This window comes from Leopardus geoffroyi, chromosome B2 (assembly GCF_018350155.1).
Source record: "Leopardus geoffroyi isolate Oge1 chromosome B2, O.geoffroyi_Oge1_pat1.0, whole genome shotgun sequence".
NCBI lineage: Eukaryota > Metazoa > Chordata > Mammalia > Carnivora > Felidae > Leopardus > Leopardus geoffroyi.
Genome location: NC_059332.1, coordinates 88925911 through 88945431, shown reverse-complemented (window position 1 = coordinate 88945431; position 19521 = coordinate 88925911).

The following is a 19521-nucleotide window of genomic DNA, read 5'->3' as shown; positions in this document are numbered from 1 at the left end:
CCACTCATCCAACATGAGTGAATACATATGGAAATAAAACATCTACAAGAATTCTTATTTAAATAAAAAAAATATAGCATTCAGAGACAGAAAAGAGCAGTGATAAAGAACAGCCAGTGCCGTGTGGGGCTTTGTGAACAAGGGAGGGAAGGATTTCTTTGTGCCACAACAAAATGTAACTAACCGTGCCCATGAAAGGAAGGAGACAGAAGGCTAGTTTTCACTAAAAGCCCGGCTGCATGTAACTGACCCAGCAGAGGAAATCCTGGTTCTATCTCCAGGGCTCGTTAGCTGTTCAACATGGATCCTACATGTTTGCAGGGTACCTGTGTCCGTTCTCCCTGTAAAACAAAAGGGGAACCCATACCAATCAACAGAATTATATTTGAAACTATTATTGTTCAAGGAGAAAGTAAAAACAAGTAAACAAATTATGCTTTAATTAAAGTTTTTAGGTCTTTGTTCTAATGCAGCTCGTTGCTAACCAGAGGAGAATGTACTTTCTTCTTCTCTCCTGCCCTCTCAGATTAGTGTCCTAAACGTACAAAATCCAAGTTCTCTACGGAGATGGTCATTTTCAGTGTGAACAAAACCGGTAGCACTTGAGCAAAATATCAATCATCCCTTGAGGTTGGCGGCCTCTCACTAAAATGTTTTTATGAATGTTGCCTTATTGTATGACAGCTCACATCCTCGCATAAGCCACAATCAGTTACATAAGAGAGGCAAGGTTCTGTGAAATATTCACGAACAATTAAGTCAGTAGTCTGCAAATTATGGATGTTGATGCTTTCCAGGTTCTGAGCAGTGAAGATAGCTAATCATCATCTTGTATGCTTTTTTAAAAAAAATCTCAATGAGAATACAAATTACAGAAGTGCGTTTTTCTCATGTTACTGACCTGCCGTTTGCTACACTGCTATTGTTAGGTGTAAAAGAAGTGAATGAGACATTTCTGAAAAGTGGACTTAATAGGAGGCACTTGGCTGAAAACACAAGTCAAATGTTTTACATTATTTTTCCTTCTTCTCTCCAGGAACACATTATTAGATTTTTATGATGAAAAAGTTAGGCAAATTTGGATGAACATTACAGACTTGAAAAGAGTAGCTTTATAGAAGTAGATCACCATGGTAATTATTTGATGCTTCACTTGTTTGCAAAGAGATGGTACTAATTGTTTTAGTTACAGTTTGGAATAAAAAAATACAAACCTATTTTTACACAGCTTTAGATTTTTTAAAAAATCAACATTCCATTTAAACATGACATGAAAAATCTGTCATTTGCCACACATTAATTAATTAAAATGGTACTGAAAACTTTAATGGCTAGAAAGAGCCCCTTTAAACAAGTTGAAAACAACATTCAAGATAAAAAAAAAATTCCCACAAAAGGAAATATATACAAACAGGCAAAAATCAGTCACTACTTAACATGCAAAAATAAGCAAGGATTCAAAGATGCTATTGAAAGTAGCTTTATCCCAAAGGTAATTATTACCAGTGCTTTCTGGGGTGGGAGAAAAATCCTACAGTAACTTTCTGTAGGAATCTCACTGACCCCTGTAACAACTTGGATGCCTTCTCAGTATAAGTCAGTTAATAAAAAAGGCATCTTGCTTTCTAAATATCACACCTGCAGTTGTCCCTCCTTGGGAATCATTCAATTCATTGGTGAATACAACCCACATACATCAAAAGTTTCCATTTTTTCCAGCTCTTTTTAACACCAAGGTCCCTCCCCTCTCCCCAGGCTTCTTGCAGCTATCCAGGGAATCTTTCACTTTTTGTCCTTTCCCGACCCTTCTGGACCACATTTTCTCTTCTTATTCAGGCCATCTGCTCTCAAGGAAGGTAAAACGTCTGCGAAGAAAACAATCAGCATCCCTAGCAATTGGTAGCTTTTGTGAACTACCCTTACAGCCACTGCCTGTGAAGACACACATTGTGCAACTCACAATTCAAATTATGATAGTAGTTTAAAAATAGTTTGTAATTGATACATTTCTGGCCACAGCCTCCCCCTTTATCCTGCTAGTGGTACAATCTTCTTGCTCTTGACAGAAGTCTTTCTAAAGATCTGCTCAAGCCTCACTAAGCAGCTGTGAGTTAGGTCATTTTCCCAGGAGTTTTACATGTGGAAAACTGGGCATTAGTAAGGCCTCAAAAAGGACACCATCTGGCCCTAGTGAAAAAAAGGATCATGACACTTCCTGTGGTACCAACAGACCCTGATGAACCAGAAAGGAATTCAGCCCCGGACTGTGATCCAATAGAGACCGGCCCCACAATCACCTCCGTGACAGCCAACTCCATTCATCTCAGCGGTTACCTCATGGCACAATGCACTTTTGTGCCGTGCTGTTTACTGAAGGCAGAGCAAAGTCCATTTTGATTTTTGTGTTTAGTCTCAGTGCCTGTCCTCTTTCCTGGAACACATACCACATCAGGAGAGGGTGAGCTGCACAAAGAACACTGCTTTCCGTTCCCATTCACCCTCCTCGATCCCCCTCCCACTGTACATGGGACAGAAGAAGAAAATGCTGGACTCCTCAGAAGCTTCAAAAAGACCTTTTCCTGACATGAAGCCCTGCCCCTCCCACTTTCAATAAAAATGATTTTAAACTGTTCAGCTCAACAGGGTTTTTTTGTTTTTTTTGTTTTTTTTTTTTTTTTGTTTTTTTTTGGTCTGTGTGTAGGAAAAAATTGAAACTTAAACATGTAAGGAAATCTTACATGAACACTTGCTGGAATGTTCCCGTTCCATTGACTCCATTAGGTGTTGGAGTGTTGAAAGGTCCTGTTAAAACTTCAGCATCAACTTCAACAACAAACCAGGTTTTCTTTTTCAAAAAGAGAGGTGTCTCACTAAAGCTCTATGAGAGTGGATGCCGATGACACCTTTCATTGTCTTATCGTTTATTACCGTTTACAAAACCTTTTCATGTTTCCTACTTTAGAATATGGAAATTGGGAAAGTCTAATTAACGACAACAGATCCTTAATTCCTAATTTTTCTCTTTGGCTGAATGTATCATAAAGGCAGACAACAAGCAAAGAAGCCACTTAATTAACTCATTACTAGCAACTGTGTGTGTGTGTGTGTGTGTGTGTGTGTGTGTGTGTGTGTGCTTTTGAAACATCCAATATCATTTGCAGTGGATGACTGGAAACCCTGAAATTGGTCATCCCAGAAATGAACCGTGGCTATTTGGGATAAACAGGGGCTTCCATGTGAAAGCTTTTAAACCATCTCACAACACAATGCAGAGGACTTGGGTGTGATGGGAAGGCCCTTTCTTAAATCTGAGAGACCACCCCACCCTCAACTCTAACCAGACTCTACTTCATTATCCACCTTTCATCTTTAAAAAAAATTCTTGCAGCCCTAAGATACTAAACCTCATTTTGCCTGCCACTGGGGGCTTCATCTGTACATAGACGCGAATCCTCCCCCACTGTTGGGCCCTTCAATAGAAAGCCATATTGTCACACAAAGAGACCTTAGTGTTAGCGAAAATGATTAAGGCCTATCATTTTTCCTATTCTCAGAAGTTAGCTTGGGGAGGGGTGCAGGGAGGCTGCCCTTTTTCCACATAAATCTTCTGCTGCCCAGATTTTGAAGAACTTAAAAAGCCAACACAGAATGAGTAGAATTTAATGAAGGAAAACATTTCTCTGTCTCTGGTTCCCTGATGGAAATGATGGGGCTCTATTGTGGGAAGACGTAGCTGAAACTCATTTATTAACATGTGTGCCCAAGGCCTAATTATAGGCATTCTCCTTTAACATAGAATTGTCACCCCTGGCGTTATTCATAAAGTGCCCACTGAGAGAAGTCTAAAACCATAACCCTTATCTGTAGTCATCGGTGAATTTTCTCTGGATTCTATAATGACCAGCAGTATATAATGACTATAAAGCCCAGGGTCTTGTGTACTAGCGTCCCCATGTAATAATGAAAATGCCTGCAAGTAACAGCTTGGTTAGGAATGAAGATGAGAGATTGAGAGAGAGAGAGAGAGAGAGAGTGTGTGTGTGATTCTATCTTGAAAGATCCAGAAACAGAATATGAAACAGCTAGCTTTCCATTGCTGAAGCGTTTGTGCAATATGCACAAAGTTATTCATCCTTTTATGAGTCACAGTCTTTCATAGGATCCTTCCAATGGCTTAAATAAGAAAAGTACCAAAGAAACTTTGAGGCAAGGGCCAATAGGGCCATAGCCGTGGGGGCCTGCAGGCTGGCTGCAGAGAGTAAGGGACACAGAGCCGCAGGAGTGGGGCCGAGGGAGGGCACTGGCTGCGGATATTTGGAAAGCCACCTCTGAGGTAGCAGAGGCAATTCCCTATAACAGAAGGAAGAGGAGAGGAAAAAGGGAGGAGTAACTGTAGCAGCCGGAGGAAGCCCAGGTTTCGCCAGTGCTGCCTAATATAGATGCCACTTTGCCACCAGAAAAAAGGGGGTGAAATATCCAGACTCTAGTAGGCGTATAAACGTTCAGTGATTTGGGACACAAACTCATTCTTTCCTTGAAGATCGCCGATACTCCCTGTTAAGAGGATTTTGTTGTTGTTGTTGTTGTTGTTGTTGTTTTCTGTTTTGCTTGTTTTTAAATAAAAGAACAATTGAAAACCTAATAGATCATAAAATAATTAATTTTACCTATTATTTCGTCTGACACTTTTCTTGGCATCGATTTTGTGGCATTAACATATTTGCCTAGTATTAAATGATTTTAAAGGATTACAATGTTAATTAAAAATAATAAGTGCCATCTCAGTGGCTGCGAAGACCAACGTGAGCACTGTTTTAAACTGGAGGCCTGTGTTCTCCTTGCCACACCCGCCCCCTCCCCATCATCCCCCCGCCCCCCCCCCCCAAAAGAAGCCCTGTTTTGAGGCAACAGTTCCCTAGGAAGAAAACAACAGAAGCAGAAACAATTTGCTCCTTTAAGGATTTGAGAATGCTTATGTTGGAACCTCACAAAAGCGGCGTTATGTCCTTGAACATTCTAAAGATCATTGTTAATAGGATCAATTTTTGTGTGTTATTCAACTGGATCCTTCCTAGCCTGTAAGAACCGCATTTTACTTGGGGGACATGGTGGCAATGGGGGTGGGGGTGGAGGGTAAAGGAAGGCCCAGCAAATTCCATGTGATCAGTTCAGCTGCAATAATCTCTTTTCTCCTTCTTGACGAAGCCACACATGAGAGCACTCTGGTGTCTTTCATCATTATTTGTCACCCTTTTGTGCGGAGCAACTTATATCCACAGCCATTCCAGCAATTAAAATGAAAAAGAACCAAACAGTATTCTCATTGAATACTCGGAGGCCAGTGCCACCAAGTGCCATCCAACCTATTGAATGTCGGGTATCTAATGCCATTAGAGCTCTGTAAGTATTCTGTGAAAAAAAAAACAAAACAAATAAATTGTTACATGCAGAATGTAGAGAATGATTTAAAAAGATAAAATCTTTTAATACGTTGGCGGTAGCTAGGTCGCCTGTAACAGGCTCCCTCTCTCAGTGATAACGTCAAAAGGAACCAACTAAGCAACCGACAGGGATTAGGACTCACACGGAAAGACTGAGAACTTCAAATTTTGGTAGACAAGTAGTCATCCGGTGAAACAACTTCCACGAGAATAAGTCAATCTTGTTTCTGTTGAAATACCTTCTGAAAATAACTATGAGCATTTTATTAGCCTGATTTCCATTACTTAAATAGGCTGTACTTCTCCAAAACTATAATGTGTCACCATGTTTCTGGGAAAGCTACATTTTAATTTCCTTTTCCCAAAAAGGGCAAACTGAAAGAAAGTAAAGATAAATCAACTTTTCCAAGACCACAGACAGAGTCAGGATTTAAGGATGGTGACCACTTGAGTTTGGTGCTAATTTCTGATTGTGTAGTCCAGAACACGAAGACCCAGCAAGCTGCTTTCCTTATTCCACAAGCCACTCTTTTTTAATGTTGTTTTCATCTGAAAATTTTAGGGTCATAACAAGATCATCGATTTTGAATCTATGTATTTGTTCTTCCATTCAGGATATAGCTTTTAGAAAATATCATTAATAAAGTTCTCTGAAATACCAAGAATTTACTTTCCAAGGCATTGTGCTACCAACTGCCTATAGATCCTTGTCATAATTTATTTGGGAAAAAAAGATTTATGCCTGAAATGGTAATTAGTATTTATGGTAACATGCTCCTGAAATTCTGAGGAGGCACCAAGGGCTCAAGTAGATGATAAAAGAAACTTTTAGAGAGCATCCTGAAATCTGAAGGAAGAGACAGAGGGCCTGCTTGAGGAAAGAGGCAGTGGCATGTTTGAAAATGGCAAAGGTGATTAAAACGTGGTAACCACTTTACACAAACATACACCCATGTATGCAGAGCCATCTAGAAAGTGCTTCATGCTCCTATTATAGTTTCAGTGCTGACCAAACCTGTCTGTTGGATACAGAAAGGTTGGAGCTGGAATTCCCTAACAGTGTTTTTTGCTTTTATGCCACAGGCAGTGGAGCCACGGAAGCGTTGTCAGCAATGATGGTCTGGCTTTGGTTGACTTTGTCATGATCATAGAAAATAGTCAGGTGACAGAAGCTGGGGTGTGGGGGCAGCATGTAGCATAGATCAGTCTTGGAAGCGGAGAGGTGAGAATTATCAACTATCCCAACACGTGAGAGAAATGCCAGGAAGACCTGTGCCTCCGAAAGTCCCCCATCAATGACCTTTAGAATCATACAGCCCAGTGTGAGGGGCTGCAATCTGGGGTGGCTGGGGACCGGCCGGGTTGTGGTCCAGAAAAGTACTTCTGTGTTACATTCTTAGGATGCATTATTACTGTAAATGAAAGAACAGAGAAAGAATCTTTATTCTCTTCTCCAAAACTGGGATTTGATGACAGTATCTGTACAACCCCCTTGGGAATGGAAAATTCTAGAACTGGAAGAGTAACTTCTTATATTTTACATTCTTCCCTATAATCTCATAAAGAAAGCTGTGCAGAGATTCACTGTGGCTTTTACAGGTCTCTATTTTATATTATATTATATATATATATATACATATATATAATAAAATATATTGTTTTATATAATGTTTTATAAGTGACAAAAATTTCAGGTAAAGCCCTGTTGAAGTTCCCCCAAATGTCTTTATTTCTAACGACCGCAATAACAAAAAAGAATTTGGTAAGGGAAATAGTCAGCTCGGGTTGGCCCAGGTGATTCTGCTGCTGGATAATAACTGAATTTGTCCTTTTAAGGTGACCACGTTTTTCTTTGGTGCAATGTTTGGCAAAATCTGTGACTTTGAGATTATCAGTAGGGAGTGGCTGGCAATTTGGCTTTAAATTTCCTAAACTTTTTTGAATGCTTAATTGTTTGCTAAGACGTCAGCTGCAAGATTAGTGGAGCTGGGAAAAAAAAAAAAAAAAAAAAAAAGCATGCATTCACATTGGCCCTATGTCTATTTTCAGTGTGAAGGGAACTGGCTGGAGAGTGTAGCAAACACTTGAAGCTATGCGTTCTGCATTACAATGAAGCAGTGCTGTATTACACAATACCACGGAGGTTGTTGTTGTGGTTGTTGTTGTGGTTGTTTAAAGGGCATCATATCCAAAACCATTTGAATGCAAAGCAAGAGCAACCGGTGACAAATACTATGATGTGTTAAACACCAGGACAATGACATTAAAATGGCCTCTTCCAGACTAAAACCCCCAATTTCTTGCTAAATAATTGGCTAGAAAAGTACACGAGGACTCCTTAAAAAATATCGGAAGGAGGCTGGGCCGGAATTAAAAACAACGGCAACTTATCTATATATCAAGAACGTAGTGTCTGGAGCTGTATTTACATATCGAGTGTGTACAGGTGTGGTGGTATTTAAGAATGTGTCATTTGACTTAGTCTTCCAACTATCTGTGAGAAAGAAAAATGTCAGGAAGTACATTCACAGTTGGAATCCCTTTTCTGGTTCTGCTAATTATTGTCAATACAGACCCTTTAGTTTTGTTGTACTACAGAGACTCCTAAAAATGATGCCATTATCTGCTTTCTCAATAATTCTCTTTTTCTAAGACCAATAAACGTCATTTTTAAAGGACAAAGAAATGAAATTTAGCAAAATCACCTGGCGTTTTAGGGACAGATAATACTTACACCTATGATGTAATTTTAATTTTCCGATCATATTTAATGCCAGTGAAATGAACAGACACACAGGACTTAAAACTCAGGTCTTTGGATTACGGTTCTTTACCCACAATTCCAAATCAAGCACAAACATATGTCTGCTAGCTGACATATGGTAGAGAAGGGGCATAGAGCTATTCAAATTTATATAGAGCAGATTTCAATATTCATGGAGTTAGGACGACAGTTTCCCACGGTATCTTTTCTGTTTGGATTCTATGATCCCTTCAATTTGAAATCTTTTCTTCTGGTCTTCCGTAACACTTTTGGCCCCTAAGACGTTTGGTGATTACTATGTTTTGCTGTATCATCTACTTTATTTTGGTAGTTATTGTTTGGGTGGGGTCTGTCTTTTTTATCACCTAGCACAGAGCCTGGCACATAGTAGGCACTCAATAAATGTTTGTAGGGTAAAGGATATGTGTACATATTTGGTCTCCTTGGTTTAGTTGCCAATTCCTGAAGGGCAGAGAAGGCGTGCTATGCTTTTGTTGTCCTTCCCTTGGTGCCTAGTATCCTGCTATGACAGGTTATGTGGGACAGTGACAGGAAAGTTTCATGGTGATGATGCCACTATGGAGAAGGGACAGAGAGAAGAGAGGAGACCAGGGAAGGAAGAAAGAGAGGAGGGAGAGAGACAAAAAGGAAGGATAATTTAGAGCACAGAAACAAACTAATTCCACCTGCCCCCTCCTCCCCCCCGTGGAATTAGCTCAACCCGCTCCCTTGTTTTAGACAAAGGGAAGACAGAAGGGAGAAGAGAGAAATTCAGAAAGCAAGAGTTTAAATTGTGGCTGCAGTGGTGAGCAGCATTCCAAGTTTACCAAATCATTTGCTAACACAGTAAATACAATATTTTTCTAAAGAGTTACTGGTTAGTGAATTTAGACTATTATCTTGAATTGTAAAGTTATTAGGAAATTGGAGTTTAGAGGAAATGTGGAGAATTTTTAAAAAAGTAATCCCTAAAACTTGGGAAATTATAATTATTTTTTCTAATGAATACACTTAACAAGCTACAGACTCTCAAATGTGATACATTTGGCAAAGAATAAGCCCTGTCATGAAACCTGAAAGAGGTCTGTGCCATTATTAATCTGCTACCCAGGCAACACTTTTTGGGCCTTAATGAATAGCCTCTAATTGGCTGAGATTGGCCCACATACCCAGGAGCTGTTCACCAAATACATTTTTTTTTTCAAGATTTCACATCTTTCCTACATCTGCAATATAGGAAAATTATCCTGTTCATACTGTAGTAGATGTTCACCAAATATCACCATAGCTTATACAAATATTTACTTCACTAAGATTTCTTAAAATATATTCTGGTTGTATAAATATTAAACCCAAAATATAAGTGAAAATAATTCCTGGATTAAAAATAACTGTTCGATAATAAAAAGCCTCTGTATTTGTATTCCATATACAAATCACTGATTCTTGGAGCCCAGATAACACAGTTACTGTGAAAAAAAATGTTTTCATTGTTAGAAAACCAAGATGTGAGAAGATTCTATTTTTGTGTGTTTAATAGTTGACCAAAGGGTTATGGAGGGGACCCTTTGATCCGTCTACCAGTCATATTAGAACACCCCAAGGGCAAGGACTGTGATTTCCCCAGCTCCCTGTCTCAGGATCTAGGCTGCAATGTCCAGTGCACTTCTGAGGACTGCCCGCAGGGTGAGGTGGGTAAGGAATCAGGGGAGGGCAGCAGAGGGGCAGAGGGTTCAGGAGAATGCCTGGCTTCCAGCCTCACCCCCATTCTGTACGAGTCCACTAAGCAAGCTCTCATAAGATCTGTAACCCCTCCTCCCTTCTCCACGCATTGAAAGATTTTTAAAAAATATTTATTTATTTTTTGAGGAGCACAAGTGGGGGAGGAGCAGAGAGAGAAGGACAGAGGATCTGAACCCGGCTCCACCCTGACGGGTTGATAGCAGCGAGCCTGATGTGGGGTTTGAATCAGGAACTGCGAGATCATGATCTGAGCCCAAGTCAAATGTTCAACTGACTGAGCCACCCGGGTGCCCCAACATTTTGGAGGATTTCTTGAATGACTACAATTATTTTGTCATGTGTTTATTTATTGCCTGTCACATGAATTCATAGAAAATGTTTGAAAATTTTAAGAAATGACCTGATAGCAAGGTAAGCATATTTTTGATAATATCTATAAGAGTTTAAGTAGGGACCTTTGGTAAAAGAAATATGACTCCCATCATAACCTCCTTACCATCCTGCTTCAAAGGAAATATAATTACAGTTTGCTGACATGGCCACAGTGCCTTTTCCATGACCACGGCCTGGGTGGGAAAGCTCTAATTCTACCTCAGAGTCTAGGTGTTATTGTCAACCCAGAACCCCACACCTGGGGTGGCACTTCAGAGGACATCACTGTGAGACACAGAGGATGTTACTTCAGAAAAAGAAAAAAAAAGAGATGGGCAGAAACAGAGACCTTTTTGAGGCAACAGAATGCGAGGTACAGAAAGAAAAATCAAGGGGATAACGGAAAAGACAGTAGGAGAAAGAAAGCACTAGGTGAGTGATGGTAGGAGAGAAAAGTACCAGAATAAAGGATGGGTCAGTGGCAGTCTGACATTGTAAATGATTTTGCATACAGATGAGTTGCATATGATCATCCTGGCCAGAAAAGGGAAAAGTCTACAGGGTTTTTCTGAAATAGGGCAAGGTGACATTAATATATGAATAAAGTAACAATTGGATAAATGAGGAATCCCTTCAATTTGATTATGATTAATTATCCAGTAAACTCAAGTTCATGTGATGCAGTGCCTGTCTGGAAGTAGTTTTAATCCTGCTGAAGAACCTGGTAGCTGGATTCTTGCTCTTGATGTACCATTGTTACGAAGTCAGAGTTCTAGGAAGGCATAATTTCGTAACCACAGAATGCCCCACACCATTGATGAAAGACTTAGAAACACCACTTTCATCTTTGCAAAATCATAAGTGTTTGTAGTTCATCCAGGAAGGAAATGACATCTATGGACTTCGGTGCTCATGTGCGTGTGTGTGTAGGGTAAGGGTGGAATGGGGTGAGCGGTGGGGACAGATCATGGTGTCGGGGAGGGAAAAGAAGCGTCACAGGGTAATTTGTAGGAATCAGAAGTCCACAGAGAAAGAAGACTCTTGCGGGAAAACTTGGTGTCATAACTTCACTTCATGACAGGACTGTAAAGGTGCTAAGTAGCTGTGCATCTGGCAGCCTACCACAGCCTTGTCTGTTACTTTTCTTGCTCCTTAAAATGTCACATCACTTATGCTATTTTTTAATTCTTTGTCAGTGGACAGATAATTGGCAGAGAAAACCAAGAACAGAAAATTTCTCAGAACATTCTGGTTATGATTTACAAGCTTCTGATTTCTTTCTGTCATGGGGAAAAGTACCTGAGAGCAGGAGCTGGGAAATACTTAGCTGGTATCAGAATTTCTTTCTTTGTATTGAAAGCTGCAACATTCAATCATCCCCAAGAATGTTCGAAACCGAAACTGGCATAAAATTTAAGGTTGTTCTCATCTAAATACGATATTTGGAATGCTACCCATAGAGCAATCAAGATTCACAAATTCTAAATCAGTTAAACTCTCCTGCTTTGGGATTTTATCACAGACCTACAATATACAGCAACTGGTTTCCTTTTAAATTGTATTTATTATTTTATAATTAAAAGTAGCACATACTGGTTGTAACATGTATAATAGTAGAAAAGTATGTAACGAAACAGTCATCACTCCTTACTCCCATTGCCATTTCAAGGAGATTAATCTTATAAATGCTTGTTGTGCATCTTTCGGGAACTTTATTGATGTTCATACCAGTATGTGTATTGATATTTATGCATCTGTATATACAATGATGCCATATTGTACAAATTTCTTTGAAACCTGGTTTCATTTTAACCTAATAGGAACATATCGTGAACATATCACGAACATATCGTGAACAACCCCCTGGGTTAGGTACACACTGAAACTGCTGTGAAACAATATCCCACCTCATGGAATCTAGCCAATCGTTCTTCAGTTGATCGACATTCCCCCCCCCCCCAAGTGTTGGGGGAAATCTCTTGAAATATTTTATATTATTTGTTACTTCACATCAGATGCCTTTAAATCACCGGGAGGTAGAATTGATGTGAAACATAGGTGAAGATGAGGCAAACCTCAATAGTTGCTCTGCTAAACACACTTGGAGTGGGAAATTGGTTTTGAAGCTGCTAAGAGATGTGCATGAGCCTACGTAAAGAGAGGTGCAAAACTAAAATATAAGCTTGTATTATTCAAAAAGGATTTAATAGACTCAGGAAACCAGTGAATAAAAACGAATAGGTAAGCACGAACTTCTATTTTCATGATGATTTCTTCCAAGAAAGACCAAGTACTTTGCAGTCATCCTCATTGCCATGAGTTGGAAACGAGGCTACTTGTGTATCAAAGAGAGTGGAGGAGTGAAGAATTAGGAAGCAAGTCTTCTAATGCTCAAAGTAGAAAAGGTATACAGTGGTTGAAGAACACTCAATATTCTAAATTCTGAATAGTGGTAAAGAATGAACTGGGGGATGGTAATCCACATTCACAAAAGAGTCCGCTTTACGAAACGACTTAAGTTCCTGGAGGAGTCTATGCACCATGAGTGACCCAGGAGCAGGATGCTTCCTGACAGCACTGTCTGTGGCCTCAAGAGGGACTCCAGACTAACCCACCCTACATCTCAGCCTACACAATCAACCATGCACATTTTAAAATGAATAAACAGTAACACTGACTCATCACTCCCTTGGCATCTTCAATAGTTCCTGTAAATAGAAAGCTCTGGAAGTGCATTTAAAATGTAATTGATTTAGAAGAAAAAGAAATTTAGGGCAAAGTGCAGTACACGCTTATTCTATATTATGGACCTGCTAGGGAAAGAAAGATTTCTCTGAAAAGGAGATGTTCCAGATGTGGCAAATTACTCAGAGTAATGAAATTAACAGTGGACAGTATTCAGTTGAATAGTCAAGTCTGGCCAACTAGAATTTTAGCTTTGATTCTAGTTTGGACCTGTAATCTTATTTCAGACTGATTTTCCCAATTCTTCATAAGCAGGAATGGTGGCACACACTATCATCCCCCTTTCTGTGCTGTGATGAGGAAATGAGATACCCAATCTTGGGTTTGGGGATAGGGTGGAGTTGAGCTGAGCTATCTAAAAAAGCAGGTGAAGATGATTCTTGGATGATTCCACATTCTGTAATTTTGCAAGGTTTGGGCTTGGGATGGAGTAAGGAAGAGAAAAGGGGTTAGCAATCCTCTCTAGAGCTCTTTGGTGTTCCTTACCCAGCAGCTGTGCCTGCCTATCTCCCCCAGATCACTGGATGCCTAGCCCTGGAAGGAGGCAGAAATGCATGTACAAAACAAGCAGAGAAATGGGGTCATTCCCACGTGCTGTTGTAGCTTTCAGTTTCTTCTCTGTTATTATAAACTTGAAAATTCTGGGTCGATTCCCAGCCTCTCTGATGGTGTTGAACTCTGTGCGCTGCTATTTCACTGCCCTTGGTCCTGTCCCCTAGCCCTTCCACGAAGGAAGAACAGTACACATTTCTCTTGCTTTCTCCCTGCCCTCCATTCAGGGCAGGCACTTGGTAGATATTCAGTATATTCTTGAGAGTCAGTGGTGGCTTTTCCTCTTCCTTTCCCGTTGGCCTCTCCTCCTACTGGAAACACTGGTCTTTCTTTTTTTTTTTTTTTTTTTTTTTTTTTTTTTTTTTTTTCAACGTTTATTTATTTTTGGGACAGAGAGAGACAGAGCATGAACGGGGGAGGGTCAGAGAGAGGGAGACACAGAATCGGAAACAGGCTCCAGGCTCTGAGCCATCAGCCCAGAGCCCGACGCGGGGCTCGAACTCACGGACCGCGAGATCGTGACCTGGCTGAAGTCGGACGCTCAACCGACTGCGCCACCCAGGCGCCCCAACTGGTCTTTCTATGTGTGACCCACACAGAATGGAAAGAAGCACTTTTGTTAAATTGTTCAAGCATTTTGCCTCTACTGTCTATCTGGTTAACATTTCCTCCCCTACATGAAACCTGCACTCTGGCTCTCTATTCTTTCATAAATGTTTCTGGAGCATTCCTGAGTCCTTGGGTCTGCCTTCTGCAACATCTCATCTAGGTGGGTGGTTACTGAGACTGGTCTACGGATGTGAACCAGTTCATGCTGAAATTTTCCGAAGGGAAATGAAGAAACACACACATACACCACGATAATTTATTTCTCATAAGGCCAGATTCCACCAGCTTAAAGAACTGTCCTTTATTTTGAGTGGTATTTTTTTTAAGTTTTCAGTGTTAAAACATATCATTCTAAATAAAACGACGTTTATTTTAATTGGAATTATTTTTGGTTTTAATGGCATTACTCGGAAAAAATAAGAGTTGGCAACATTTTGTAAGTCTCCATTAAAAAATTGTTCCATGAAGTCTTAATGTCTGGAAATCATTCTTCTAATCACCACATCTCCTCTGGCAGGAGAGGGCTCACCCTTGATAGCCACTTTCTTTCTTTGTTTCTTTTTTTTTTAAATAATTTTTTCATGTTTATTTATTTTTGAGAGAGAGAGAGAGAGAGAGACAGAGCGTGAGCAGGGGAGGGGCAGAGAGAGAGGGAGACACAGAATCTGAAGCAGGCTCCAGGCTCTGAGCTGTCAGCACAGAGCCCGATTCGGGATTTGAACTCACAGACCGTGAGACCATGACCTGAGCCAAAGTTGGACGCTTTAACTGACTGAGCCACCCAGGTGCCCCGATAACAGCTTTCTATTCCGAATTCTTCCTGCATCTGCCACCTTTAGTAGTCACTCATTCACTCAAAGCACTTATCAGGAACTTACTGGAAGACAGGTCCCAAGCTGAACACTGTGGACAGCGTGGTGAAGAGAACAGGTGTGCTCGCTGCCTTCTTAGAACTTATCGTTTCTAGAAGAAAACACTTACAAATTGGGAAAAACACATGTTCCATGAGAAAACATACCAGGTAAGGCTGTCTACATATTGAAGAACAGAGTAGACTCTGAGACCTGAGGGTCAGAATGAATTACCTAGGTGAGGCACAGAGCACTGTTTAAGAAGAGTGGAAATTTCTATAACTAATTAATACAATGTTTGGGAGACAGAAAAGGCTTTGAAGTAAGTCAGGTCTGCATTGAGACTGAGGAAAAATTGCGAAATTAAATAAGTTTACATGACTGAATACATTTCATAATATTTAAAAGAAACCCAAACAATGAGTAGGTAATGTTAAGGAAGGGGTGATAGAGAGGGTGAGGGGCACAATGAACATGTTCCAGACACAGCAAGAGCATGTGCAAAGGCCTGGAGATGAGAAAGCTTGGTGTAGAATAAATGTTTTTGATTATGACAATCTATCGCCTGTTGGCATTTCCCAAGTCAATATATTGTATTACATTATATGCAGGTTTAGTGGTAAATGAGATGCACACAACAGGTTTAATTACACGAAGCGAGCGAGAGTTAACTAGCTGTGGGGAACGGTACATTCTGACCAGCCTCCTCTGGTAGAGGATATTTAATTGGCTTGCTGTTGTATCACGTCAAGAACTGTGTTTTCTGGTTGGCACTCAAGGACTTGATGAATCGCTACTCTGACACTTGATATTCCACACTGACTTGCATGCAGTGTTCGGAACATCAGGTATGTTGCTCGTACCCTCTGAATCGCGAAGTGTTAATTCTGCAATGGTGACAGGAAAAGGCAATGTACTGAGGCTCGACAACCTCTGAAGTAGCCCACATTATTTGTCGTGGGCTCCCCAAAGAGTTCCTTTCAAAGAGGGAAAGCTGCAGCAAATAAATGAAAACCACCAGAGAGAGAGAGAGAGGAGCAATAGACACGGAGAATGGAGAATGGAGATCCCGATGAAAAATTAAAGGCATTCAAAGGCAAGAACAAACAATTGGAATACCAAGCTGTTTTCATTATGGTAGATTTATAATATGCTTCAGTAGCTGGTGGGATAGATTAGACTATGCTTTTATTTTTCAAAATGTCTCTGGTTATTCTTTCATCTAATTCGTAAAATTAGATGCTTTAATGTCTTGGTAGCAGTGCTTTAAATTTTTCTAGACTTTCTTTTTTTTTATTTTCAAAACTATTCTTCATAAGGACCATAAAGACCTTTAAAAAACCTATATATAGCATATTCTCTTTCTCTATATGTATGATGTATGCATACATATGTACTTAGTATACAAGAGATATTTACTCGAACTCATAAAATGAACAGACTCAACAGTTATTAAATATGCATTATAGAAATAGGCTAACATTTCGGTTATTTTTTGTACTGAAAAAAAGTACAGTAGAGCTTTAAAAATCAGTGAAATCCACTGACATGGAAACACTCTTGATGTTTTTAACACTCATATTTAAAAGCACAGGAAACATAGTTCTTACAGGGACACAGACCAGATCAAGAATAGATACCTAGCTGAAAGAATCTGAGAAATATTTTGACAGAAGGTACACATGACCTGCAATTGTCACACTTCACACTATCTTTTTTGTGGTAGGTAACTTCTATTAGATAGAATAATTCAAGTTATAAACCAGTTTCTTTGAAATTGAGCTCCATTTTTGGTGAGAAACAACACCTCTTTCTCCATCTCTATGCAATTTACACACTCCAATCTTCGGGAAGAAGTCAATTTAAACCAGCAACTTTGGTGTTATAATAAACTCTACAGATATATTCAGTGAATTGGAACCTCAAGTTAATCCCTAAATGTTTCAGAGTGGATCACAGATCTTTCATCTTCCTTGCTTTCAGTTAATACAGCAACATAACTCATTAGATAGACTTCAGCTATTTGATTACTAGTGATGTGATTTCAGCCTTATTTTATCTGTCTACAAAGTAGGATCTTTGTGCACTAATTATAAGTAAGACTTCTAAATTGTGGTTTGCTTAAACAGTTATGCAAAAACGGCTTCTTTCTGACCCGGCGTCTTTCCAAATATCTTTTTTGACAGGGCAAAGTCTTCTTTCTTGGGATTCTGAGTCCTAAGAATTGGTTTGGCAACAGCTTTGTCTATGGGTAGTCTCTTTTAGGCATTGAAAAATAGCAGATGCAGCTGCAGATAAAAGGGTGCTATTTACATGTGGAGAGGACACTTGGCCTTTTGTTGGCCCATTCACCTGACATTTGCACCCACCAGGAGCCATCAGTGTGAGTAGTTCTTCCCATCAGAACATTTTTATATGCTAGTGTGTGCGTGTGTTCATATGTCTACACATGCACATGATTTATCAAATATCATGTTGGGATTATTTCAAGGTTAGGATATTGATTGAAACTGCATATGTACTTGCTGTAGCATATTTCCCACAGGGTCAGATCACGATGGCTAAAAAAGCTTGGCTTTTTTGTTTTTTGTTTTTGGCTTGGTTTTTGCATAGTGTATTCATTCTCTTTTTAATTGGATCACTAGGGGGTTATTAACATTGCTCTAGCTGAGGAAATAGAAACCTCGTAGCCTAAAAAAGTCAAGACCCTTACTAAATTACCTAATTCACAGTAGCTTTTCTCTGATTCTGTTTACTGGACGTGTGTGTCATATGTTCGTGTTGGGGGTGAGTGGGTGGGGAGGCCGTTCTGCACCACAGAAGCTTTCAAAAATTGCCAACCAGGATACTTGAAGAAATATTTTACTTTCTCTACCTCTCAGACTATTTCTAGAGCACCTGATGTCTCTGTATTCTTCATAGAGACTTTGCTGCTCTATCAAATCAGACATGCACAGAAAGCTGTCTTGGCACACAGCCTAAGAAGATTTAAGGTAAGAACTCTGGCTTATTGCTCAGCAGAATCGCAGATTTTTATCCCATCCATTTAACCAACCCCCTTCCTTTCATCAAGAAAACAAATTAATTATCTTTTAATAACGACAATAACAAAGAAACAGCTCAAGTGTCTGCCTCCCCTTTGAAGGCCTTCCTATAACAAACCCCTTGCTTTTCCTTCCCCCCCCCACCCCCATCCTAGGACTGCCATGGGCCTCTGCTACTGAGGGATGAGGCAAGGAGGTAAGGGGGTTGAGAGCCTGTCCACCAGAGACAGAAGTCACACAGAGTACTCAAGTCTAGCAGGAAGGTCCAAAGAGAACTTTGGTGAGCTGAGTAAGGTTCCTTTTCATTTGTGTGAAGGGAAGGAAAACGTGTCCTTCATTTTTCCTGTGGCTTAGGAGTCTTTAGGTTAAAACGTATGCATGGGAATACACAGTCATAAATATACACACAGAAACACACATAGACATGTCATGTGGCTATTGAGTGTATGAATTGTGGCCAGTTAGAATTGAAATGTGCCATAAATGTAAAAAATACACTTAAGATTTTGAACACTTGGTGTATCTCATTAATAAGTTTTTATTTTGATTATACGTTGAAGTAATACTTTGGATGTACTGGGTTGAATAAAATACATGATTACAATTAATTTCACTTTTTTAAAAACTCTTCTTAATGTTGCTTCTAGAAAATTTAAGGTTACATATATGGCTTATATTCTATTTGTATTGGGCAGCGCTGGTCTAGAGCTTTCTTACAGAAGAGGAAGATTTTCCTAATACAGCAGTATTATTGGGAATAGTGTTTCCTGTTTAACTTTATATAAAGTAGTTTTGGGGCGCCTGTGTGGCTCAGTCAGTTAAGTGCCCGACTTCGGCTAGGTCATGATCTTGTGGTCCATGAGTTCAAGCCCCATGTTCAGCTCTGTGCTGGCAGCTCTGAGCCTGGAGCCTGCTTCAGATTCTGTGTCTCCCTCTCTCTCTCTGCCCCTCCCTGCTTGCACTCTTGTCTCTCTCTCTCTCAAAATAATAAACAAGCATTAAAAAAAGTTAAAAAAAATAAAGTAGTTTTAGTGGCCTTTTCTCATTCTCCTGCTTTCAATCCTGGGTCTACAATGTACCTCAGAATAAACTTTAAATTTACGATTTTATATTTACATTAGGTCAGATGAAAATTTTACATAAGAGACCTTCATCTCCCAAGAAGACAGGTAAATACGTAATTTATTTTTCCTTCCCTCCAGCAAATCTCTCGGTGTTGGGGGGATGGGCATAGGGTGAGTTGTTGGAATTTATCAACAGTATCACTGTTTATTCTTTGCCAGCTCCTCTTCCTCACTTACCTCAAAGCCTTCCATACACTTTCAAACGGTATTGCTATCTCCATTTTAGTGATGAGAAAACTGAGGACTGTGTAGGTCAATTCTCCAAATCTAGAGGCT